Consider the following 21,852-nt stretch of genomic DNA (forward strand, 5'->3'; position numbering starts at 1 on the left):
AAGAGAAAGTAGCTGTATATCTATCCCAACTATTTTGTATACACAGATACAAAATGGTCCTTCATTTGTATCCCTTTTTATGTTTGGTTTTGTCAGAGATGGGTATTCCACTGACCTTTAAATATTGTAGGTACATGAATTCAGCAACATAATTCAATATAGGTCAGCAGTTTCCAAAATAGTAGTGAGTTATCCGTAGGACTGACAATGTCAGAAATTGTTGACTTGAGCCTTTTACAGCTCAGCATATTAATACAGCTTTACTTTTCATACTTTGTTCTTACACTTTTCTGTTGGATTGTTATGACCAAGATAAAGCAAGACTTATATAAAAAGAAATGGAACTTTTGTATTAGACAAGGTCAGTCAAATCCCCTCAGGGTTTACCCTGAAACCCTGTACTGCAGTTTGTAGAGCCTTTGTCAGTGTCAGCCATGTGGATGATCATGGCCATTGTTTGACCAATGTGCTCTTTGTGAAAGCCTGAGAGGATATTTTCTCTCCATATGATTTTTCTTAGGCACACTCTACATCATCAATCACTTTCCTCTGTGGCCCCATAATCTCCTTGATCAAAAAATTTGAGACACAATTGAGTTGTAGGATGTTACACTATAGGTTCTCCTATGTCCTGAGTCTTCACTGACCTTGAAGGACTAGGGCCAAAATGTTGGCTATCCTTGCAGCCCTTCCTTTTCTCTAATTTTTGGTCTGCAAACTTAAGTTGTTAACCCTCCAGAAGAAAAGCTTAATGATAATATTACCCTATAACTTAGGCAGTTGAGCTTAACCTCACTATCTGTCTGAGTATTAAATATCTTAGACATAACATGGAACAAGTATTTTCCATCAAGTATTGATATGTTAAACTTTAAATCCCTACAGAATGTGAAGAAAAATAATAAAAAATAAAAAATATTTAAACAAATATGAATCAACAATTACATATTTTTACACAGAAATTTAGAAATCTAAGCATATACAGCATTGTAGCAGGATAGTCCTGTGACATTTATTTTCTTGTCTATTGTTTTCATTTATTACCTTTTTTTTAGAACAAAGATTTACTTGAGAGACAGTATAGCAGTAGTTAGTATGACATGACAAGCAGTACATATTTAGAAGACCAGAATAAAATACATTCCAATCATGACCCTACTATTACACATTGCTATCTTCAGTACAGTTGCTTTGTTCACAGGTATCAGCATATATAGTTAGTCAGGGTGAGAATCCTACCAATTAACTTCTAGTTTCAAAAACTTGCTGAAGATTCTTAGGGTCATTGCCTTGATCATATTGTGCATATAAATGTATGACATTGACCCTGTCATGTTTTCCAGCTTTTCTCCTTGCCCTTTCTTCATTGTTTAATCCTTAAGTTCTTGCTTTCCTTTTAATTGTGTTATACCTTTCTATTTTTATTGCTTTTTTTGAGTTCTTACATTACAGAGACTATATGATATTTACACATGTGTGTCTGGTTTATTTCACCTGTGAGTGTATCTTCGAGTAGCATCCACTTAAATATAAAGTCTTCGAGTTCATCATTCTTTATAGCTGAGTAATACTCCATTGTATACAAATACCACATTTTTTTCATCCATTCCTCAGGTGACGGGCATCTTGGTTGTTTCCAAGATTTGGCTATCACAAATTGTGCTGCTATAAACATAGATGCACATATATCACTATGATATGATGTTTTCAGTTCCTCTGAGAAAATTCCCTGTAGAGGAGTAGCTGGTTTGAATGGAATTTCCAGCCCTAGTTTTTTAAGGAGTCTCCATACTGATTTCCATAATGGTTGCACCAGTCTACATTCCCACCAGCAGAGGAGAAGGGTTCCCTTTTTCCACAGCCTCTCCAACATTTGTTGTTGGTTGATTTCTTTATGATAACCATTCTTTGTGGGGTGAGATGCTCTCTCAGTGTTGTTTTAATTTGCATTTCATGGATGGCTAGTGATGTGGAGCATTTTTTTCATATATTTATTTGCTTCTCTAATTTCATCTTCTGAGAAGTGTGTGAAGTGACCATTTGATAGTTAAGATGTCATACTGCTTATTTCTCTTTTTTCATTGAAATGAAAGGTTTGTGCTAATACTGTTTGAACAATTAAATGCTGATATCTTGTAGCTTATCTTGTTTGAACAACTCAATATTCATATCTTATACTTTGAGTACCTAAGTAATAGATAACATTCTGCAATGCATTATCCATTGTTACCTTCCTATTATCTTGTTTGATATTTGTTTTATTTTTCTCTTTTTAAAAAGAAAATATAGGGCCAGGGTGATAGCTCAGAGGTACAGAACCTGCCTAGAAAACTCAAGGTCCTGAGTTCAATTTCCAATACCAAAATATAAATATAAATATGAATAAAGGAAATAAATAGTTACCTTTAAAAAGAAGTACAGATGTCCAATAAATACATGAAGAAATGCTCAACATTTCTGGCCATTAGGGAAATGCAAATTAAAGCAACACTTAGATTTCCTCTCCCCCCAGAAGGAGTGGCTACTATCAAGAAAATAAATAACAAAAATGCTAGTGTGGCTGTGGGAAAAATGGGATATTTCTACACCACTAGTGGAAAAGCAACTAGTACAATCTTTATGAAAATCAGCATAGAGATTCCAAAAAAAACTAAAACTAGAAATTCCATTTAACCCAGATATTGCCCTTATAGGTGTCTCCCCTAAAGTGTTAAAGACATCATATTAGAGTAATATATACATACCTATGTTTGTAGTAGTACACTTCATTATAGCTTTCTCTTGGAAATGACTATATGTCCATCAACAAATGAATGTATAAAAAATATGGTATTTACATACAGTAGAGTAGTACTGTACCATAAAGAAGAATACATTTGAGTCATTTGTAGGAAAAGGGATGCTTCTTGAGATTGTAATATAAAGTGAAATAAACAAGACTCACCAGATTAAATAACTCATAGTTTCTCTGAGATGTGAAAACCGAAGTGTAAACAAAGTTCAAGTGAAAATAAATAATAGAGTACAGGGAGAGAGTTCTTTCTGAAATGGAGAGGGATTCAATAGCTGGAAGGAAAGGGGAAGAGAGTTGGGAAAGGGGATAAAAAAGAAATAAATTTTGCTGTGTACTAGTACCAACTCCCCAAAAAGAATGTTATTATTATGTGTTGCTAACATATATTAATAAATTTTTTTAATTTGAAAAAAGAGAATGGTCTCAAGGTCCCCCCATCTACTTAGAAATGTCTCAAGATTATTCTTCTTTATGGCTGAATAGTACTTTGTTGTATTAAAAAAAAATCTTTTGTATCTATTCTTCAGTTGAGGGGCAATTCAGTTATTTCCAAGATTTGGTTTTAAGAACTGTGCTGACATAAACATGGGTGTACATATGTCACTGTGGTATGATGTTCTTAATACTTTCAGGAAGATAGCCAAAAGAGGACTGTTTGGGTCAAATGGAACCTCTAATCCTAGTTTTTTGAAGAATCTCCACACTGGTTTCCACACTGATGGCACCAGTCTACATCCGCACCAACAGTGGAGATGGGGTCCTTTTTAACTTCATCCCCTCGAGCGTTTGTGATTGGTTGATTTCTTCACAGTAGCCATTCTTCCTGGAGTGAGATGGAGTTTCAACATTGTTTTACTTTGCATTTCTTGAATGACCAGTGATGTTGAACATTTTTTCATATATTTATTTAATGTTTGAGTTTTTTCCTTTGAGAAGTGTGTAATCATGTCAGATGCCTATTTTTTACTGGGTTGTTCAATTTGGGAGATCTGATTTTTTTCAAATCTTTTTATGTTCTTTTTTTGGTGAAACCAGGGATCGAACTCAGACCCTTGTGCTTGCCAGGGAAGGGCTTATTCTATTGAGCCATCTCCCTGGCCCTTTTTATGCTCTAGATATTAGTGCCTTTTCTTCAGAACAACTGGCTAAGATTTTTTTCCACTCTGTGCATTGTCTTTTCATTCTATTGTTAATTTCTTTTGCTTTCCAAAGGTTTTTGATAGGATGAGACCTTAATTGTTGATTTTACTATTTCCCATACAATGCAGGTATTTTTAAAGAAATATTTTCATATATATACATATATATATATATATATATATATATATATATATATATATATGTCTTCAAGAGTCTATCTTCCAGTAAGTTTAGTGTTTCTGCTGTTTTTTAAATTTCATTTGTATTTTTTTATGTATTTACTACAGGGTCTACAAGATCTCACTACGTAAATCGGACTTGTAGTGATTCTCCTGTTTCTGCTTCCCAAGCACTAGGATTACAAGTGCATGCCACCACACCCAGTATCAATCCTCTTCTCAGTGCACCCTGGGGGTAGGGCCTGCACAGCATGCTGGGGATCAAACACTGGTCCCTATAGTGTTTCTTTTTAATGTTTAATTCTTTGGTCCATTTTGAGTATAGTTTAGTGTATAGTGAAATGCAGAAATCTAGCTTTAGTATTTGGTGTGTGGGAAGCCTGTTTTTCCAGCAGCATTTATTAAAGAGGCTATCTTTCTTCCAATAAATGTTTGGCCCCTTTATCAGTGATAAGGTGGCTGAGTGTGTTTAAGTTGTTATATTTTCTGTGGTCTTGTGGAGCACCTTGTTGATCTGTTTTCTAATCTCATCTGTTTTCCTTTCTAATGATTTGGCTGTGTGGCTTTTGCCATACTTCTCTTTTGATTCTACATACAACAGCACGGAGAGAATTAGGAGGCACTTTGCTTAATCTCTCATGTCCCTGTTTTCTTTTGTTTGTTTGTTTGTTTGGTCATTCAATTGGTTTGATTTTTTATCGAGGATTATGGTCACTAATACTTGAAAGGCTTTGTTGCTAGTGTAGCAGACTCTTTAGTCTGCTGTTCAATTATGAACTCAGAGTGTGACTAACTACAGATATTCTTATCTAATGAACAGTTTATACAACTTCTTTGAATTATAAGCAAGGCTCACTGTTCAGACTCATGGCCTTCTACTGAGACTTATGAGCCATCTATTTTTTCTACAGTTCTGTATGTCTTGTTTATAGAGCTTCAATGTCTTTTTAAAATAAAATGTGTTTTATTTATATAATACTATAATTTTTATAGATTGTACTATACACTAGTGTAGTCTTATGTTCTGTTATACATTATAGTACTGCATTTCAAAGTTATTCATTTAACTACCTAGCTGTAGGAATGGAACTTGATCATTAAATGAGGACTGTCCCTATAGTCCTTTACCTGTCCCAATATCTGACCACCCCTTTTAATTTGGCAATGGAGGAAGCAGAGTAATGGTGCATCCAGTTCTATAGAAATGGATCACAGTATTGTTAATTTCACAAAAAAGGAAATCTGGGTATTGGCATACAAAGAAAACTGATTTCTAGTAAAAGCTATGCAACCTTGTCAATGTAAAGTAGATCAGTATCAGTAATATCATCCAAGACAAACTGGATATTGACACACCATAAGAACCATTAATTTGCCACCTGTAACCTTATAAAATAAACCTATAATTATAGTATAAACCCTAATCTGAACCAAATATTGACATAAAGCATGTATCTACTAAATATGACAACTCTAACTTCACTAGTGATAAAGAATTTAACAGTTGTAAGAGTTAACTAAAAATTAATAAAGTTTAATAGTTATGTAATGAAATATAAAGGATGTTGGGAATGTGATAATGCAAGAAAACATTTTGAAAAGCTAAACAATGAGGGATTAGAAGAAGTAAAGAAAATTTAAATAACCAATCTTATGAAGGAGTAGAAGGATATCTACAGAATTAGATAAAGGCAACAGCAAAGAAAACAAATATGAAATAGAAAAGAAAAATGAAATAAAGTGGAGAGAAAAAACCCAACATATCAAAGCGAAAAAAGAAAGGAAAAATATAAAACATAAAATAACAATAAGAAAATGTAGAATGGAAAAAAAGCAAATGAGTCCAAAAACAGAAAAAGATTTAGACATGAGAATCAGACAAATTTCTCCCCCTTACTGTGCAATGGCAGGATGAGTGTCTTGGCTATTTTTACTCACTTCTGTATCAAGAGATGGATGGCCTTGTCTGGCAAGGAGACCAGCTACAGCAGACAGAGGAAGACCTTGAGCAACAATTGGCTGCTGTAGAGCTCATGTTGCAAAGTATGAGAAGCACTGTTTTCTACAGAAACGTAAATCCTCATGTGCAAGAAAATCCATGAAAAAAATTGCCTGGTTTTGCACGGTTGGCCAGCCATACCAACCCAGGAAGAAGAACTGGGAGGACTGTCTACTTCTACCCAGCACACAATGTATGTGACATGCATAGCTATAGAGCTGCATGAGCTGGCAAAACAATTAAAGTAGAATATGGGTGAAACAAGGCCCATGTGGCTGCTACAGTTGTGGGATGATGCAGCTGTTAAGCCTACAGATGTCCTGAACATCCAGCATAGCCAGCACCACCTTTATGAGATGGCTTCTGCATGTTGTGCAGACAACAGTCGCAGAAGCAGGTGGATAAGGCTGTGATAAATCAGTTGATAGCAGTGGCTCACCTGGTTTTGGCACATCCAAATGCCCTGCCAGAGGAAGTCACTAAATGACAACCTATCTAGACTGGATAACTGTGCTATGTGAAATAGGCTTTCTGCACATGATGTCATATTGCAGCAATGTAGCCCAGATGAGAAACTGTTAATGACACACATGAAGGATATGAGTATGACAAGTGGACCAGCTGGCACATTTAGATCAGTGGTAGCACTTGTAGCCCCCTTGATAGATTGTCTGATGCTGTGGATGACTTGGCCAGGCTGGGAGAGGTGGAAGTAAAGTGCCAAGGTAAGGCAAGATCTCTAAAAACTGTACCAGCAAAAGAAAAAGAAGCAGGGCTCCACGTGAGAGGGGCCATCTTCGCAAGGATAGGCTATGGGCCCGGTGAAGATCACTCAGTTTCAGATCTGGATGGACTTGACTTCTGGCATAGCCACACATAAGTTAGACAGACAGGGTTTTGATGCGCTGCTGATACTATGGAGGCAATTCCACCCCCAAACAGCAATACTGACCAGTGGGCAGCACCAGGAGGCCCATATCAGCCTCTGTAAAGCCAGAAGAAGAGATGTTGGCCTCCTTTTACCCTAATTAGGAGGTAGAACAAGGTACTTGGGTCTTTGGGGTTCTGGGAGACCAGAAGCCACCTGTGGAATTGATGATTTTCTGCTCCCCCAAAATGTACAGCATGTACTAGTATTGGTGGATACCAGAGCTGAGTCAATGCTAATATACTGCAACCCACACCATTTTACAGGACCTACTTCATGCAGAGAATGGACTTTCCAGGTGTTGCCACAAGGCTGTTTTCATAGCCCAACTTTATGTCATGGCCTGGTGGCCCAGGACCTGGCCACCTGGGCCAAGCTACCTTCTGTGTCACTATTTTGTATTTATGTTATTACATTAACCTCTGATTACATTGCAGATTTAAAAGCCACGATACATAGTCTGAAGGAAGCTTTGGTGGCCTGAGGGTGGGTCGTGGACAAAGCCAAGGTGCAAGGAACTGGCTTATCTGTGAAATTCTTAGGTGTTATAACATCACCTAGACCAGAACCATGAGAGGAAACCAGTTACAGGTATACATGGGTTTGCTAGGTTTTTGGCAGATGTACCACATGCAGCCATCCTGATGTACATATATATAGATGCATTGGAAGCTACTTTATGGACAAACATGGCAGAAGCTGCTTTTCAGGACTTAAAGAGGGCTGTTGCATAGATACAAGCCCTACGAGTCATTGACCTTACCTGCCATTTATCCTATCACTCAGTGTGTTTGACAATATACTTGACTGGAACCTGTGACAAAAACAGGAAGCAGAAGCACTTGGTTGGTTCTGGTCACAGTTGCAGAAGGGAGCTGAGAGCCAGTATTCCCTGATTGAGAAACAGTATCACTGTATTCTGCTCTACATGCCTGTGAGGAGTCATGGAACATATAAAGGAGTGGGTGCAGATATGAACAGCCCATCCTAGAAGTAGAGTTATACAGGCCCCCACTCTCACACATTGAGGGATGAACCCTCAACAGTAAATCTCTTTTTGGGTCAGTCCATTGGCAGCCAAATTGACAATGGTTTTGGACCTGCGCTGTAAACATTCCAGGAAGCTGACCAGGAGGATAGTTTACACAGCATGTCCCCTAGTCCTTATGCAGATGGGAACAAGGGACCTCCAGCTACCACCAGGTATACTGACTCAAACACTGCAATGAGCAGTGATCACTTTCCAGCCCAGCATGGAAGTACTCTGCCTTGATACCTGGACAGGTTATGCCAATGGGCAGAATTGCAGTCAGTGTAATTGCTTATGATGCATGAAGGAGCCCCTCTACATGTGTGCAGAGGCTATTGGGCTGTCTTGAGGGGGGATAATGGTTGCTGGATTGGGCAGCTCAGGAGTGACAGACAGAGCACCATCTCTTGTGGGTTGCTGGCCTATGGCAAGATGTATGGGAATCTAGCCAAAAAACTGACCAAGTACTGTATTACGGTCCAGTATATAAGCTCCTTCTCTCACCAGAAAATGACTTATAAGATGCCTTGACAAGACATTATAATGGTTTAATGCTAGGAATAGCTTCTAGCAGAACAGGATAACTGCTGCATATGGTTGATCAGGGCCAAGGACCATAGACCTGTAGTTGATTGACAACTTGTAGTCAAATTGTAACACCCAACTGAATTGAAGCAATGTGGTACTGGGTGTGGAGGGGCCACAAGAGGATTGTGGCCAACAACGTAAAAGGGAACCCTAGAGAGGAAGATGTAGTTGTATTGGTTTTCCTGGGGAAGCTAGTCTTGCTGCCTTTCCTGATATGAACTTGGCTGTTATCATCAAAAGAGCTCATGACATTGTTGTTGCTGAGGATGGCTGTGGTATTTGTCGGGGGAGCTCTACTACTTACATTGTACATCTCTTCCTGGCTCCAGTGAAGATCCCTCAGCTGACACAGATCCTTCCTCCCACTGATGTAGACTTTTTAATGTTCATCAGTGGACCTTTGGGCCTTCCCAGTGCAGATCCTTGAAACAGGCTTGCAGGAGACATTGCCATGGGTTCCTGGCCTCCAGTTGGACTTAGGGGCATTGCTATGAACTCTAGATCTTCAGGTGGGCTCATGTAGGAGCCATGGATCTCATTGCCATGGGATCAAGGCCCTCACCTGGATTCTTTGGATCTCTAATATGTGGACAGATCTCCTGAACTCTTTTGTATTTGACTCTTTGGGTGACTATTGTAAATAATCCTATAAATTATGTGTATCAAATAGTTTCACTTGCAAACTCTGACTATAATACCTGCCCTTCAAATTGAAGCCCTTGCTCAATCATATGGCCCAGGCCTTGAATGATATGCATCAAACGTTGATGTGGCTCACTGATAAAACTTCTCAAATGAGAAAGATAGTTTTGTAAAACCACAGGTCTATTGATTTGCTGACTGCAGCATAGGGAGACAATTGTGCCCTGTTATATATAAAATGTTACATTCATATAACCTAGAACTTTGAGGGGCTGGGATGTGGGGAACTGCTCAGAATCCTTCAAAGTTCAGGGGTATCAAAGGACACCTGAAGATGTGACCCCATTGCCTAGTGTAAATGCACAGTGGAATACTACATAATCATGACTTAGCACAGGTAAACATACATGCATTGGTAACTACATTATGTGAGAATCAACAATGTGATAACGACCTGTGTAAGAATTATACAATGAAGATGCAGGTGGCTCTACACTCTTATGTTCTTGCACTCTTGTGCTCTGCTCTGCTCCATGCTGCCTGCCATTGTTGCTGATATCTTGTATACAGGTATTCTTTTTAACCTGGGGACCTCCCCACCTGCAAAAATCTTCCTTGGGCCTTGTGAGCTGGCTGACAAGTTGGTTTTGCAATAGTCAGCTCTTCAAAATGCCCAATTTGTTTTTATAATTCACAATATCTAAATGGGCTCTGCTGTTGTTTCTCTCTGGATCATCTAGGCCTGGGGCCTTATCTTTGTTCTGGGAAGCCAGGTTCCTCTTCTTATGAACCTCCCATCGGGAGCCTGGGAGAGAGTTCAGATTGTTTCATTGCTTTCTCTTCATTGTGGACCATCCTTCCAATTTCCCTGTAGCTTCCAATTTTTCCCATCAGTTTCTTTCCAATTCCCAGTGATCAGCTTCTCTTTTTTTTCTTCACCAAATTGTTATTTCCAGTGTTTGTTTTCTATATCTGAGAAAGACTGAATTTTGCTCCTGATCACCACACATTGTCAGAAAAGAATTTACTGACACAGAAAAAACAAGTCAAAGTACTATGGCCTATAACTTAACATATTTCTCACTATGCCCATTCTTTTCTTTTCTTTTTTTCTCTCAGGAAGGTTTTTATTTTAGTGCAAGGTATATTAGAAATGAAGAATAACTCTTGTATATACAGTCTAAAAGTGAACTGAGCTAGTCTTAGAAGAAATGCCAAGTATTTTCCAATTTTCACCATTCTGAAGATTGAAAACAGGAAGAATATTCAAGTACTTTGAGCATTTTAAGATACTTGAGGTTGGCATTAGCAGCATTGAGCTACACTAATATATCTTGTTCAACAACAAATAATTATTTCACTTTTCTTCAGTAAATATAAGGGAGTTGTCTTAGTTACTTTTTACTCGTTGTTGGAACAAATACCCGACACTCATAATGAAGGAAGGAAAGGTTTATTTAGCTCACAGTTACTGGAGGGTTCAGTTCATATTCCGCTGGCTCCAAGGCAAATGACAGCAGTTCATTGAGAGAAAACAATGAAGAGCAGAGGAGGAGCAGCAGCTGCGGCATCCATCAAGCCTCTCTCTTCCATCTATGCTGACTGCGAAGACTGGTGCTCCACAGTGAAGATCAGAGCTCCTCCAAAGTGGTGCAGCTGCCAAGATCAAGTTTCTCAGAAGACTCGGACTTCTCCACGGAAGCGGGGCAGGGTGGCAGAAAGTTGGGTAGGGCCCCGGGAAGCCTTAGTCAATTCCTGGGCCCTGCCCACCTGCAGGGCTAGGCCCCCCACTTGGAGAACTGCCAGAGCTGATTCAGCCAAGTTGACACAATCTATCAACTAACACAATCCACCCCTTGTCAACTTGACAACTAGACACATACTTCTTTAAGCCAATTTCCAGGTACACAGACATGCTTAAACATTTTACAACTTGAACATTGTATGCCCATTCTTTTCTGACTACACCAAAATATCTTATACACCCTAAAAACATGGGCTGGAAAGGTAGCCAATTTGTACTAACAGTGTTTAGACAAGATATGTCTGTATCTTGTCCTCTGAATAACTACTATGAAGACAACAATATGGAATATATTAATTATTATAACTGTCATACTAACCTGTTTTGAAACTGTTTCATTGCTATTTTATCTTTTTTTTCTCATTATAATGAATTAAAAAATATTCAAAACAAACTAATAGTTTAAAGACCTGTATGGCCAAGTTTGTTGCAGAACTACTCACAACTGCTACACTATGGAATCAGCCTCAGTGTGCATCAAAGGATGAACGGACGAATAAATGTACTATATAATGGAATATTACTCCAGAAGCAAGAAATACTGTCATTTGCTGCAAAATGGATGAAACTAGCAGACACTATTTTACATGGAATAAATCTAAGAAAGACAAGTATCATGTGTCCTCTGTCATACGTGGAAACTAAAACAACGTTGAGCTGAAAGAAGAATACATAACAATTACAAGCAATTGAAATGTTGGGTTAAAAGGGAGTGGTTGTATATGATCAGTCCACACTGTGTGCATATACAGAAATATGCTAAATTATATGAATATGCACAATTAATATGTGTTAATAAAAATAAAAGTACATGTACTTAAAAATAAACAAAACTGAGAACTCAAATTCTTGTAAATGATTCATATATGCAACCAACAGATATTTACTAAGCATCTACAATGAGCTAGACATTGCTGTGGTCACTAGATGTCAACCACAAAATACATATGCCTGTGTAATTTCTTTTGGAATTTGCCCAACACCTTCAAAGGAATTGTCATCATTTCCAAGGCATTTTGTTTTCCAAAATAGTTAGTTTCATAATAATTTCTATTTCAAAACCTCATTTGTCTTACTATATTAATAATTTGTCATATTAGAGATGGAGAGACCTCAAAGTTCACTGGGCTATCCTATCTCATTTCATAGATGGCAAAATTGAAATGAGAAGTTTAAAGTATAATTTTTAACTATTACAGGCCAAGTTAGGATGCAGGATTTCTAAATTCTGATTCAGTCCTCATTTTATCAATGAAAACCATCTCAAAAAATCTACACCTCTCCCGAACACCCACTTGAACTGGCTCCACCTCTTTTGATTGGTTTTTCAATAATTAGATCTTCAAATATTTTCTGAAATAAACAGTAAGCATCTACGATCCATGGGCACTTGTCTTACATTTAAAACAGGGCTCTCCATTTTTAGTAGGTAGGAGTAGCATAGCTGGCAAAGATGTACTAGCTTTGAGAATTTATGTAAAACATTCAAAGCTATTTGATTTGGTTTATCTTTATTGTCTGAATGCTAGTGAGGAGGATGGATAGTCTTAAAACTTCTATTCAGAATTTTAATTACATTGTGGCCTGTGGCAAAATAGACATTAAAATCAAATGCTAGTGTCTCTTTATTTTACAGGCTCTCATCTCTGACTAGTTATTGCTGAAATAATTAAATGTATTTTCAGCAAATGGACTGTTCAAACTATTTAGTTTAATGTTTCCTGTAACCGGGCAAGTACGTGCTTCATAATTCAGTTGGCTTCTGCTCTTCTCCACCCCAAATATATATTTTTCTCCTTTCTCTCCACAAGACTGGCCTGAAGGGTTTTCCAAATCAGAATGGCATGAATGCCTCTGAAGCCAAAGCCTCTTCAGACTGGTGGAGATCGTTAGAAGCTGAGCACATTGCATTTGACATTTATGGGTCAGAGGCTCTTCTAAACTGGTGTAAGTGGAGGTGTCTCAGGACAGTGATGCCCCATAGTCTTAGAATGGTGCCTGAAATCTCATGCTTACTGATTCCCTCTATTGAAAAACTACTTTTAAAGCTATAGAAAATGCATGTGGAGGGTGAGAAAGAAAAAGATTTTCCAAAAGAAATGGGGGGAGGCATGCTGTCCCTAGTCTGGTACAATCCATTAGGGACCTTTCTGTGATAAAAATCACAAGTTCAAAGCATAATCTAAAATAGGGAGATTCAGTGAAACATGTCTAACTGCCCACAGAAAACAGAAAACAGGTCTTTCTAAGAATAAGCTTGTTCTGCTCTACAATTATTTTTGCTTCTTTCTAATAGAGTCCCCAACTTAAGAAATGGAAAGGAGGCACAAGAAGAGTGAATAGAGAGGATAGATAACTAACTTTGTAATTATAATACTGTGTCTAACTTCTAATGCATGGTACCACGTTCATGCTCACTGAGCCAACTGCTGGTTATGGTTTGAATAGCCTCCAAGATTCATACTGAAATTCAGTTGCCTTTATTTAAGTGAGAAATTTTCCTGGTTTTTGGTACGCACTTGCAGTCCCAGCTACACTGGAGGCTGAGGCAGAAACCTCACTTGAGTTTGAGACAAACCTGGGAACATAACAAGATCCTGTCTCAAAAATGAAGAGATAAAAAATGAAGAAAAAAAAAGAAGGAAGGAAGGAAAGAAAGAAAAGAAAGAAAGAAAGAAGGAAGGAAGGAAGGGAGGAAGGAAGGAAGGAAGGAAGGAAGGAAGGAAAGAAAGAAAGAAAGAAAGAAAGAAAGAAAGAAAGAAAGAAAGAAAGAAAGAAAGAAAGAAAGAAAAGCCCTGGGACTAAGAGGTATTAAGTGATGAAGGCTCTGTCCTCATGAAAGGATTAATGCTATTTCTTGGGACTGAGCTAGTTGTCTCAAGATCTCTCTCTCCCTCTCCCTTTCCCTGCTCTCCTTCTCCATCTCTCTCTGCTCTCTCTGGTCATGTGCTGCCTTCTTCCAATAATTTCTAATTGCTCCAATTTATCTACTGTGTAGTACTTTATTATAGTAGCAGCAGAAGGCAAAGAACAGGCCTTCTCTCCATGATTTTATGTAATCTTTCCACTAGTCTCATGAAATAGGAACCAAAACTCTACATTTTATACATTTGAAAAGTAGGGGTTAGTGACATTAAATGACTTGCTGAAATTCTCATAAGTACTAGCTGGCATTTGCACTTCTCTTCCTCCATTCTTCTCCAAGTAAAAGGGGATAACAGTACAAATAAATGAATGGCTTGTGTCTAATAATAGCTTTCAGTTTTTCTTTTCTGTGGTCCTATAAATTCTGTGTCTCTAAGATGAGTGGAATCCTTTACCACTAAGCATATAATCTATTAGGCTCGTTTCAAATAAATAACAAAGATGACAGTAATACTGGTAACATGCTGATGGACATCACCTGTTTATTATTTGCCAGACATCGGGTTAAACACTTCGAGTCAGTTCATTTACTTTTCATAAATATTTTAGTGAAAATATTATTTATTCTATTTTACAAATGAATAAACATAGTTGTCAACATAAAACAACTTGCCCAAGATACATAGCTAGAAAATGAAAATGTGGAATACGAGCAGCCCTCCACAACATGCTGAGATAAATGGGCCTAAGAGGAGAGATAGCTACCAGGACATTTCCTGTAATGAAATACAGCTCAGAATCTGTTGGAACCCTGACATATCAGAGTTTACACTGTTCCCTATTCAACATTATGGTCTATTTTGAAAAAGTAAACCTTGGACTATTCATGCTGTATGCAGTGAAGACATGTTAGCCAATGAATATTTGGTGAATAAATAAATGAATGGGTAGTGTCTAATAGTAGTTTTCAATGTGTCTTTTCTGTAGCTCTGTAAGCTCTGTGTCTCTGTGCTCAGTTGAATCCTTTCATGTGAGTTTTGAATGCACTCAAGTTTTGAGTAACGAAAGGTAATTAAGAATTTACTTGTGCTTAGAAAAATAGGAAGTGGAGAAATATCTAGAAGGAAATGACTTTTCCAACGTTCTTACTGTTTTGGAAAAGGAAAATATGCTGTGGGGACCAGGCATCTGAGGAGGGAAGAAATTGAAGAATGCCAAGAGGAATGATAGAAGGGAGTTAAATGTGGATGAATATTTGAGTGCCAATATTAGACCCTTTTACATACTCCTGTGTAATTTCCACAATAATTAGGAAGCGGACATTCTCATCTCTATTTTATACATAAGGAAACTGAGACTCAGAAATTAACTATCTTTCCAAAAGACTCACATAGAGGATGTGGTGAAACTGAGGTCCCATCTCTAGTCTGACTCTGACTCTGAGCAATATTTTTGTTGCTGTTGTTACTGCTGCTGTGTCCTTAATTCTTTCTTGTTTTTCATTTTGACAGAGTCTTACCAAGTCACTAATTGTCAATACTGGCCTTGATATTGTGATCCTTGGCCTTAACCTCTCAAAGAGCTACAATTACAGGCCTGTGCCACTGTACCCAGCCATGAGTCTGAGTACTTCTTACAACGCTCACTGCCTCCTTGAGTAGAAAGTTGGGGAAAATATTTTGGTCTTAAAAGAAAAAAAAATGGCTGATATTCTTCAGTAATCTAATGAATTTTAGACTCTAAGTGATCTATGTTTCCTATTTCCTCATTTGGTAATTGTTGCAACTTAATCTGAAGCAAAAGGTGGCCCTGATGACAAAGCAAAGCAAGTGATGCAGAATGATGGGGATAAAGATAATATTGTTCCTAAAATCACTATGGAGAGACCCCCGACTTTGGATATCAGAAAGTAATGGCAGGGCTTGCAGTCAATTCCCAATATCTACCCTCTTGTCACTCTTGACTTTATTCCTGATAATCCTGTATAACAACTGACAATTAATATTTTGGCACCTCATAGATTTCAGTCTTCTTGTTTTAAAAATATCCAGATATTTATTTTCTCACAGTTCTGAATGCTAAGGCCCAAGATCAAAGTGTGTGCAAGATGGATTTTCCTGAAGCCTCTCTCCTTAACTTGTGATAATTGCTTTCTACCCATGTCTTCATGTGTCTACCTGTGTCTTCTCTGTGTGTATCTCTTTTAATCTTTTTGTCAATATTGTGATAGGTCATTCACATAAAATCTAAATGTAGAAATTAAGCACTACTCCCTCCATCTCAAATATCCACTTCATTTTTGTTTTTCTAGAACTCCAAGAAGCATGTGCCAAGACTGGGCTAAACATAGAAAGTTACTATTGGAGGAAATGGTCAGATAAAAGAAAAAAGGGAGATAACTGTGATAGAAATCTAGCTCTGAGTAAGGCAGAGGGAGACAAGGTTGGAATGACAGTATTCTGAACTACCTACTGTTCAGACCAAAAAGAGTTTTACAAATCATTGAGGCAAAGATAGCTAGCCTGAGTCTACTCGTCTCCCAGGAACTAGTCTTCTTATTATCCCTATTTTATGAGGTCTCTGAAACACATTCTAATAACCCCTACGCAGCCACTGACTACTGTATTACTTCTACTGCTACAAAATGGAGCTCAAGGATCACTCTTTAAAGGAAAACTTTCCTGATCCCAACCTTCCACCACCAGTTGAAGAAAATGTGCTTTTTATATGCTTTCATAGAACTATATTCCTTTCTTTCAGAGAACTTCTTTCATTTGTACTTAACTCTTCATTACTATAGTTATTAGATTAACAGCTATCTCCTTTGCTAAATTCGAAATGCTGTAAAAGTAGATACAGTGATCGTTTATTTACTGCTTTCTTTTCAAGATCTCCTACAGTGCCTAACAACAGGTACTCAATCCATGTAAGTTGAATAAGTGGATGTGATGGGAAAATATCAATAAATAGATATGAGTTAAATAATCAGTTACACTCTGAACCCTATACAAGTTCAGGAGTAGACTAAAGGAGACATGGCTTTAAGAGGGTGAACAAATATGTGTGACTGTTACTGAACCCAAATCCATTTACTACTTGAAAAGGTGACTCAGTGAATCAAGGGTAAGTTGTAGCAAGTGAAAGATTTATTGGTAAGCAAACAAAACTAGCATGTTGAAAAACTATTGCTATGGTTTCACGCAAAATTCCCATCACCAGTTTCATTTGTAGAATTTAGACTTTCAGAATGGACTCATCCACAGGTCCTAATCTGATGGCATTATTGGGAGATGAGATAGTTGAAGGAGTAGGTCCATGGAAACATGACCTTGGGGACTGTATCTTGTCCCTGGTCCTTTCCTCCCCAGCTCTGTCCTTTCCTGCCTGATATTACCTGTTTGCCATGCCCTTGCACTATAATATTCTTCCTTATTCCAGGCCAACAGTAACAGAATCAGTTGACTGTGGCCTGAAACTGTGAGCCAAAACAAATCTTTCCTCTTTTAAGTTGTTTTTCTCAGCCACAGAGAAAAAACAAACTAAAAAGACCTTGTTAGCAAGTGTTTCATCCTTCTCTTATTCTTGGACAAAGAGAAAAGAATGGTGATGATTAGTTGAGACAAGTTTAATGAGTGGAGACTTCTAGGTGCTGCTCTGATAGTCAGGAATAGGGTTTAATGAAACCTAGTGGCTCATAATAACAAGATCACGATGGCCCTGTGAATCTTGAAAATATCTTAGTTGTCCTTATCTCATGGTCTTGAAGGGAGAGAGGTGAGATTAGGGAAGTTCACATCAATCTTTTACTGCCAGTTCTAGACAAACACTCCCTAAATGATTAAAAAAAAACTAGGCACAGTTGAACAAAAACATCTCAAACCAAAGGTTCTGCTAGCAAAGGAGACAAATATAATACAAAGACAGAAATGACAAGCCTGTTCACATTATTTCAGTCATCATTGGACACCTGCATAGATTTAAGTGAAGAGTCAGTGCTTTTGATAAAAGAGGCATTCAGGTCCTTGAAAAGTAACCCAGGCAGCACTTATCATCATAACCCACACATCAGAAGTGTTATTTACAGCAAAGCTAGTGGGAGACTAGTGGTACATTGCTCAGCTGCATGATGTACAAAATTACCAATTTTGAAAGTCGATTAAAAGGAAGCAGCTAAAATCAAGTGAAACTTGAGGGTGTTCTCATTCTTCCTCCAATTTCACATTCAAGGTAAAATGAAGACAAGAAATTTTTTTAATGAAGTGAATAAATACCATGCAACTGCAAGGCCAAACTGACTGAGAATCATGCCAGAGAAATTGAAGTAAAAAAGAAAGAATGAATGTGCTTTGGAGGACAGAAGATCATTCCATAAACCAAGCAAGCATCTGCTTACTACATCATGCAGGCTAGTCTAGGAAACATGGAGTCAGGACTGCATCACACACAAAAGGAGACCAAGAGTTAGAAACCATAGCAAGGCAGGATCCCAGTCACATGGAATAGCCCAGAGGAATTCTCCAAAGAAAATGACACTATCAATATGGTCCATGGGTCTTGGCCTTGATTTGGCTCATGTCCAGCCCCTTCTCATCTTTTTTCTATTTTATTTATTTGTTTTATTTTAGTACATAAGGATAGTGTTCTTCTTGGGGTGCTGTTACATGTATGTAACATTTCTTAGTTCTTCCTTCCCTTCTTCTCTACTCCCTCCTCTCTCCATCTCTTGGTCCTTTCCATTTTATAAAAGAAATAGCTTCATATTTTCTCTTAGTTTTAATGAGACCATCATCTCTGATGATTTGGGGGCTCAGGTTACAGGGTGATAGCTGTTGTCTAACGTCATCTATTGACAGCCTTATATTCCTCCAAGGCCACTTGATATTTCACATTTTTAAGCCTCAGCTTTGTTCTCTCAAAGAGGGGACAAAATGTAACCTCATAGTATTATTAGATTAAGATTAGAGAATAATATGACATAATTTATAATTGGTATTTTAATATAGTTCCTTTTATTTTTACGCACAAAATAAAAGAATAAAAATTTGAAAGAAAGCTCAGTTGTCCCACTGATGAAAAATGGCTTTTTTCCTACTTTAAATATTCATTTATTATTTATTATTTTTTATTTTTTTTCCATAATTTTATTGAGAAACAAATAGCAATGAGACAGTGTCAAACCAAATTGGTAAGACAGTTTCAATAATTAACACATTGCATTCATTCTTCCTAGTGGTTAATTGCTTTACAAGATATAGACTTGATATCCTATTTACAAACACCATTAGAACAAATCCCTCTATTCATTAACAGAATGCAACTATATATCTATCCTAACCACTTTGAATACACAGATACAAAATGGACCTTCATCTGTATCCCCTTTTTTTGTTAAGTTCCATCATTTAAATATTATAGGTGTGTAAACTCAGCAAAATATTCTAGAAGAGTTCAGTAGTCCATAATAGTATTGGGTCTAGCCTTCCAAGGTCAATTAAGACTCAGGTCATATGAGAACTTGTACTGTAATGTCATGTAACTCGGTAGTGTCCCAAATTTTCTGATCAAGGAGATTATGGGGCCAAAGAGGAAAGTGATCGATGATGTACAGTGTGCCTAAGGAGAGTCACATGGAGAGAAAACATTCTCTCAGGCTTTCACAGAGAGCACATTGGCCAAGCAATGGCCGTGACTCATCCACATGGCTGACACTCACAAAGGTTCTACAATCTGAGGTACAGGATCTCAGGATAAATCCTGAGAGGATTTCTCAGACCTTATCAGACCCAAAAGCTACAACTCTTGTTGCATAGGTCCCGCTTTACTTTGGTCTTAACTATCCAGCAGAAAAGTATAAAAAAAGTATAAGAAGTAAAGCCATGTTGTTATGTTGAGCTGTAGGGGACTCAGGTCAACAATTTCTGACATTGCCAGTGAAGAGAAAAATGGCTTTTACATACAATATACATGAGATTTTTGCATAGTCTAAGACATTTTGTTAAATTAATAATTCCTTATCTAGTTGACTCAGTATTGGATTGTAGGTTTAAAGAAAGAAAAAAACTCACAGAATTTAATGCTGTTTGAGCTGAGAGGGTACTTCAAGGTTTGTTCATTTTGCATCAGTGAGTTTAAGAAATGTTAAGGAGAAATTATTGTCAAGGTCCTAAGTATCTGTGCATCTTAGATTTTTATTAAGTAGGACTTTGGAAGACCACTGCTATAAATCATTGCTTCATAGCGGGACTAAAATGGTAATTTAGTCCACAGCACAGTGTAAGATAGATAAAGCAAATTTCATCCTGGCACTAGGATATAAACTCATGTATATATTTTAGAAAAGCTATGTTGAGACCTTAGGATAGTTAGTCAAAACTGCTACGATCATATAAACAGCTACTGCTCTAATTTACAATTGTCGTTGAGTGATTATGCATTCCTAAAAGTCCAGAGTCATGTTCTATGTTTGTCCCTTTTATTGAGTCACTGAGTGAGAATACTAACTCAACATTTCTATGTGTATTTTTTCATGTGTAAAATCTGGTCTACAAATATTTAACTGTGTACAATGCTGTTTTTACTTCAACAGCATCATACAGAACATAACACACCACCTGTTCAGTTGAAACCATATGCTTTGGTTTGAAATACATTAACTTCATCCATACACTTCGACTGGATTTGGCAATTATATTTGGAGCCCATCACAGTAGGAACACAAATCACAACAAAAATGTAGTCCCTATCCTAAAATGGTGATTTCTGAACACTAGTCTACAGACTTGGACTGGACCATGACAATGTTTTCACAAATTCATGCCAAGAATTATATATATAAACAAAAAGGATAATGAATAAAAGTTTTCATGAGTGTGGATATAAATTTGATTTAAAGACATTCTTTCATTAAAAGTTTATTATGAGTATTTCCTTTGTACTTCATTTTGTGACATTGAAATGCTCTTTATTTTATCATGACATTTGTCTCTAACATCTTTACTCAGCAGACAAAAACAAAGGCAATTCTAGGTCAGTCTACTATTTTTGTTAATTCTGTTGGTCTGGTGAGTCAAAATATATGGGAAGCACTAAATCACTTATTATCTACTTTAAAAATATGATTAATCCAGTGGATAGTTCAGTCAATAAAATTGCTTACCTTTGTTATATAGAAAAGACTTTGTTCTGGGGCTTTTTAAAAAAAATGTGTTTGGTTGTTACACTACAGAGCTCAGACACATAATGATCCTCCTATTTTCAGCCTCCCCAGTTCTGGGATTATAGCTTGCCTGTTTGCCTAAGCAGGTGCTTTAGTCCAGTGAGCTATCTCATTGCCTCCAATGGGCCTTGTTTATATTAGTAATTAAAAGCTCCTAAAAGAAAATAAAATTGATTTTAAGCTCAAGCTACAGAGGAGTTGGGGCGATAGCTCAGTAGAGATAGAGAGATAGCTCAGTAGAATAAGCACCTCCCTGGAAAGTAAAGGGTCCTGAGTTCAATCCCCAGTACTAAAAAAAAAGAGTTAGGGGCCAGGGAGATACTCAGTACAATAAGCATATGCCTGGCAAATGCAAGGGCCTGAGCTCATTTGCTGGTTCTGCTAAAAAAGAAAAATAATGATAATCCCTTCCTCAAGTCAACAACTTCTGACATTGCCAGTCCTATGCATAACGTGAATTTGCTGAATTCAAGTGCCTACAATATTTAAATGGCAATGGAATACCCATCTCTGACAAAACTAAACAAAAAAGGGGATATAAATGAAGGACCATTTTGTATCTGTATATACAAAATAGTATAGATATACTGCTACTTTCTCTTAATTCAATGAGAAGAAAGATTTGTACTAATAGTGTTTGGACAGGATATCATGTCTGCACCTTGTA

This window comes from Octodon degus, unplaced genomic scaffold (genome assembly GCF_000260255.1).
Source record: "Octodon degus isolate 3935 unplaced genomic scaffold, OctDeg1.0 scaffold00236, whole genome shotgun sequence".
Classification (NCBI taxonomy): domain Eukaryota; kingdom Metazoa; phylum Chordata; class Mammalia; order Rodentia; family Octodontidae; genus Octodon; species Octodon degus.